The sequence below is a fragment of the Notamacropus eugenii genome, chromosome 5, assembly GCF_028372415.1.
Source record: "Notamacropus eugenii isolate mMacEug1 chromosome 5, mMacEug1.pri_v2, whole genome shotgun sequence".
NCBI lineage: Eukaryota > Metazoa > Chordata > Mammalia > Diprotodontia > Macropodidae > Notamacropus > Notamacropus eugenii.
The window spans coordinates 45,187,942-45,194,119 of NC_092876.1; the positions used below are offsets into that span (position 1 = coordinate 45,187,942).

The 6,178-nt window shown below is 51.7% G+C and overlaps 1 long non-coding RNA gene across 1 annotated transcript; it reads right to left on the reverse strand.

Moving 5' to 3' along the window:
- Positions 1-369: 369 nt before the first annotated feature.
- Positions 370-2,596, reverse strand: LOC140504143 (uncharacterized). Its single transcript, XR_011966975.1, has 2 exons — positions 1,599-2,596; positions 370-670 (listed from the first exon to the last, which is right to left on the reverse strand). It is a non-coding gene; the product is annotated as an uncharacterized lncRNA (long non-coding RNA).
- Positions 2,597-6,178: the final 3,582 nt, after the last annotated feature.

Sequence of the window (6,178 nt, forward strand, 5' to 3'; positions counted from 1 at the left end):
ATATAAATGTTATTATTATGCATTATTATATTATGTAAATATTATCTCTTCTATTAGATCATTCCCTCTGTCAGGGAATCTTTTAGCTCCTTAACTACCTAGCATAGTGCCTGGAACACAGTTGAGGGCCATTATCTTTTTATAATTCAGCACCCAGAAAAAACCAACAAAAAAACCAAACCGAACCAAAACAGTATTAATAGGACCTACTTTGTCCTTAGCCATGATGTCTTAGATGAGAGCATAGGAACAATGTGTACTTAAAATTCATCACAATCCTCTTTTTTGGGAATCTTAGTATTTGAAATCAGCTCAGTTCACATTTTCCTTTTCTTCCAATTCAGTTAGACTGATTCAGACAACTTGCAATTTATGGCAATAAATCCAGTGAGAACTTTATTATGATCTTCATCCATAATAATAATACTAATAATGTTACTGCAGAGATCACTGGGAGAGAACTAAAAAAATCTCTTTAGCAGATTAATGTAACATTATTTCATCCAACCATTACTACTATTCACCTCCATGCGATGGCTTCTGGACGATCTCTTTCATTCTTCAAAGAACATTAAGGCTAAAAACAAGAGCTTTGTGGGCGGCAGTTTGTGTAGTATTTTGGGGAACATCTTTATTTCTGGAAAACTTGAGAAATTTCTACTTGTAGAGACTAGGGAAAAAAAAACAAAGATGATCTGCTGTTAGAAAGGAGGCTGTTTTTATAGCTTCAAGTTAAATACACATTGACAGTATAGCCCTACCACCAAAATGTCTAGAAGGGGACTTTTCTTTCCCTGATTCAGCTAACTCCCACTAACGATGTATACAGTACAAGAAGCTGTACATTGTAACATTGTTAACGATGTATACCGTACAAGAAGCTGTACATTGCAACATTGTTACAAGAGAAGAAATACATGCACATAGTTGGAGATGGAAAACTGCTTCAATTTCCCCTCCTTTTCTAACTCAGAGTTCAGCAGCTTCATTTCTCTTTCCTCCATTACCTGCCCACCTGCATTATGTTTGACTGTCTCTGAAGGTGGTAGGTCTTTAGATTTTAGGTGCCCTATGTTGGCATCTTCTCTTGCTGTTAGGTTTCTCTGCATTTGCTCTGTTGACTGTTTTACTTGAGGTGGCAAGAATTTTCAGATAGGGTGTGTGACGGTATTCCTTTTTTTCTTCTGTGCAATTGAAGTTAAATCTTTCTAGCTTGCTACTTCATTTAAAAAAATCTTTTATCGATGCCTTTTGTCTTTATATTACAATCACTTCCGGAAGGAGGCTTCCCTCATTTTTCTGACGGAACCCTCCCATGCGATAAAGAAAAGGCAATTAAAGCTCCCCATAGAGTTCGGCCATTCATTTTTCATCAGAACGTTTGCAAGGGATCAAGTGGACGCTACGGGCTTTGAAAATTTTGAGTTTTTTTCCTTTTGAAAAGTAAATGCCCACATTTTTTCCTGACTTATTCTTAAAATTAAGTGTAAGATGTTTAATTTTTTCATATATTACTTTATTCTCATGCTTCATCTTAAGTTAGGAGCTGATGTGTCTTTTGTTTGTCGGGTCACATGGAAAGCCTGAATGGCAATTACCTTGGAACTGCCTGGCGGACTTTGGGGGTGAGGTGCAAAGGTGCGCAGGCTGTGCACGGGAGGATCTGGGCGAGGTCCGAGATGAGGAGGAAGGAACGGGGCAAAAGAAGTGCTGGACTGGGTGGCAGGTCAAGGGTCTCCAGTGACCACAAAGAGAGGGTTCTCGGCGGAGAGCAGAGGGCACAAAGTGGGGCTGAAGGGCTAGGCACCGGGGATGGAGCAGCGCCTGCCCTCCAGAGGCTTACGCTCTACGAGCGCCACAGGGGAAGGGAAGGCGGGGACGGAGGAGCGTGGCGCCGCAGCGCCTCCTGGCGGCTAGCCGAGCCCACTAGCCCACAGGCCCACGGGCCCACGACGTCCCGCTGGGCTGGAGGCCGGAGCTCGGAGCTCGGGCCTCAGCTGCGCCCGCGCCTGCGCCCTCGGCGGCCCGGCTCCGACACGCTGTGGGATCCCGGAGAACCCCGCCCCGGCACGGCGCGCCGCAGCACTGCCGCCACCGTCGGGACCCCCACGCGCCCAGAGTGGTTTCCCCGGGAACGTCCTTCAGCCCCGGGAGCACGCGGGAAAAGCCCCGGCCAGCCAATGAGCGCGCGCCTTCCCCGTGACGGTCACGCTAAGGGGCGGGGTTTCCCTTCGCCGTTCCCGAGCTCCGGGAACCCCCTTTGATTGGCCTGGGAGGCTTGGGAAACACTGTAGCAACGCCCAATCCAAAAGCTACGTCCCGGCCTCGAGGAAATATTCCGTGTCGGCGCCGCATCTATTGGTCAGCTGTCTTGGGCTCGAGCCACTGAGAAGCTTTGTTTAGGTCTGGAAGGCGGGCTTTTCTGGGAGTGGGTGGGGAGGGGGCGTCGAAGCTTGGCCAATCCCTCCGTGCCGTCGGGCGGAGAGCAGCCAATGGGCCGGGAGGATAGGCCGCTCCTCCCGGAGAGTAGTGAGGCCCCTGGTGCTGGGCGATTGGCGGCCGCAGCGATGACTGGCGGGCCGACGCGCCAATGGTAGCGGTGCGTGGGCCGCGGGGCGGGGCCAGGCCGGGTGCGCGGCGGCGGCGGGGTGGCTGGGCCGGCGGCGGCGGTACGAGGCGCGCGCTCGGGGTCCCGGTCGCGAGGAGGAGGAGGAGGATGTGGCGCGCGGAGGGGAAATGGCTGCCGAAAACAAGCCGGAAGGTAAGAGCCGGAGCGTGAGGGGGGCCGGCGGAGGGAGCGGGAGGCGGCGCGTGGGGCGGCCGGCCCCCGGCCCCGCCGGGCATCCCGGGCAGCGGCGGCGGGTACGGGAGGCGGCGCGGGGGCGCGGCGGGCGGGCGCCCCCGGCCCGGGGGCGGGGGGGAGGCGGAGCGGGGCCGGGTCCTGAGGGGACCCTGGGGCCGGCGACACGGACCGCGACCGCGATAGCGGCCGCGACAGCGACACCCCCCTCCTCCTCCGCCGGGGGCGGGCAGGGGCCGGAGCCGGGGCCGGAGCGGGGCGCGCGGGGCGGGGGCCGGCCCAGGGCCCCGTCGCCCGCCGGGCATCCCTCTCCCCGGCCCGAGCTCCGGTCCCAGCTCCAGCCCCGGCTCCGGCCCGGGGGTGGGGGGGCCCGCGGGCGGAAAGTTTATGTGCGCGAGGCCCCCCGCCGCGCCCGCCCCGGGGCCCCCCAGCCCCGGCCCCGGCAGGGCCCCGGCGGGCTCCGCCTCCCGCCTCCCCGCCCCCGGGCAGCGGCCCCGGCCCCCCTCGGGCAGCAGGGTGGGGTTCCGGTTTCCATGGCGAGGGACGAGCCGGAGCCTCGCCCCCTCCTTCGCCTCCTCTCCCCGCCGTGACCCCGATCGCGAGCCTTCCCCTCGCTGGGCCCCGGGCACAACTCTCGAGTGACCGGCCCTCCTTGCCAGGACAGGGGCAGTGGAGCGGCCCCCCGCCCCCCGCCGCGGACCCCAGGGGCCTGTGCACCCCCCAAGTCCTTTCTCGGAGGGGAAGCAGACACTTTGTTGGCTGGCCGTGTAGACGCTCCTGCCCTCCACCACCCCCGGGGTGAAGGTGAGCCCTTTGGCTGGCAGCCCTTTGGGTTACCCGGGGTTTGGGGTTTTTTTTGGAAATGACAGCAACTCAGAGTATTCCTGTGCCCCTTTTCTTCTCTGCCCCAGGCATCCTTTGGTTTCCCCATGCCCCCTTTTCCTCCCTCCCCCGGGGTGTGGGGTCCCTCCCCTGCTCCCTCCCGTCAGGATTTGCCAGTGCCCTCCTCATTGTGCCTACTACTTGAGCAACAAGGGACCACATCATTACTTTTGTGTCTGAAGCAAAAAGGGACATACGCTCTTCCTGTTTACCCTTGAATCCTAGCCAGGGGCAGTATTCACCAACTGACTCTGCTTTCCTTTGGCTACAGGGTCTCCTGCCTTCTTCGACATGGGAAGCACCCTTGTCTACCCTCATGTTCTTGAACCCTGAAGCCCAGGCTGATGACACTGCTAACTTTTTTCTTTAGGAAGCAGGCTCCTCTAGGCTTCTCATGGTGCCTGCTCTCTTCTCAGCCATGTCTTGTGAACCCCACATTCCCCAGACTTTTGTGCTCCACATCTGAATTGCCTTTATGGCTTGGATGAAAGGAGGCCTTCCGTCTTTTTTCAGCTGGGAAATAGAACACACACTTCCATGTTACCTCTGGGGAAAGGGGCTTTCTATTTACCAGTCCTTGTCCTCATCTCTTCCCTTGGGCCTTGTGTTTCCACTTCTCATTCTGTAGCTGTCAGTCAGTGGGCAAGACTGAATCCTTCCCATATCTCATTATCCCATATTTGGGATAAGCACAATACTGGTCCTTTGCAGTCATATTGGGCATCTAGGCCAGGAAAGTTTGTATTTGTACGTAAGTACTGCGTATATACAAATGCACTTAGGTAATGTAAGTTTGAGGTGTGAAGTGACAATACAGATGTGTGTATGGAATCATTAATTTGGACATATGCTGATGTGTATGCGTTGTATCTAATCAGTCGTAGAAGAGTCATCTTTACCTCTTAGCCAAAGTGCTACTTAACTTGTCTATAATCTTCCCCACTCTTGAATCCCCCCATTGTGTTGTGTTGAGCCAGCAGAGGGGTGAATATTCAACAAAGCACAGTCTCTGAATCTCCTGAGTCTTGAGCATTCAGTTGTACTCCCTTCCCCCTTTGGTGCATTCTGAATATGGGGGTTTGGCCTTCTCTCCTTGGTGTCGTATAGGAAGAAACTGGCCTATCTTGATGTCTTTACCTGCTGTGATCAAGGTGGGAAGGATTCTTGTGTTTTCTAGGTGGGAAGTTAGTAGAGTTAATTTACTCTTTGGAAAAGTACTGACTGACCTCAGAAAGAGTTGACAATCCCACCTGTTTGGATAATTGAGAGACCTTGCAGTTTCTATTATGGCCAATGCCCTTGGGTATCTGGAAACACCTGTAACTCTAGGAAACTGTGGAGCAGGTATTATCAACAAGGCCCCTCTTCTTTGCATTCAAAGTAAGAGGTACCTTCTACTCTTCGGCAGAATGAATCGTAACTTTGTCACATTCAGGTATTTTGCCTGAACCTGCCTTCCTCTCCAGTTGTAGCCACAAAAACTCATGTGGATTCCACCAGCTCTCACTTAGTGGGAAGGCCTTTCTGTTTTGACCAGTTGTGTTGATCAGACCCACACTCTCTACAAGCACCTGCTGGGCAGACCCTGAGCTTTGGCCCTCTTTGGCACTTTTCTGGCAAGGTGAACTCTTTTGACCTTTGGTATGTCAGTAAGAGAGGTTTTGAATTGGATGTTTAGTTAACATTAGACTGTGGGCTCTGGAGTCCATCTTACCATCGATGTTTAATCAATCGCACCTACTTGCCAGAAAGATTAGAACTGGATTGCTTTTTCTTTTTGGACAACAATGGTTGTATTTTCCTCTTTGTATCTAGAATCAGTAGGATGGAGTTATGTTTTTTTCCTCTATGATGTGATGTTATAACTCTTCATACAACCAGATACTCTTCATATATATGTTGTATTAGGTGGAGCTTATGCGCCAAAAGTGAATGCATTTTCATTGGTGGATTATTCAGATCCTTTAATTAACCATTCCACAGATTTCCTTTTGGATAATTTATTGCTTATTAACATATCCACCAGAGGGTAGGAAGGGAAAGGGAAAAGGTTTGAAACTAAGTCAGTTAATTTTACTACTTTTTTGTGGTTCTGATAAAAGGTTACTAAGACCAGGAAGTTGAAGTTCTTGTCTAAAGTTATGGTTTTGTTGGGTGGCATGTAGTTGTACTTTGTCTGTTGCCCATTACCACATATAATATAGCATTAGCTTGTTTCCTTTCACACCCCCAGATATGGTAGACCTCTTCTACAGAGACAATATAGGATTCTCAGTTCTTTAATTTGTTTTGTTTTGTGGTGGAAGATTCCTTCCTCTCTACTTTCTGTCTCTTTTCTAATGCTTTTATTTCTTTGAGGGGTGGGCTTGTGACCTAAAGGACATGCCTTCCTTCTTCTGCTTGATGAACCTATTTTTCCCAGTTCTGGGAGATAATGAATCTCCCCACCCCACTGCTCAGTAGATGAGATGGTTCATTTACATATAGAAACCTCTT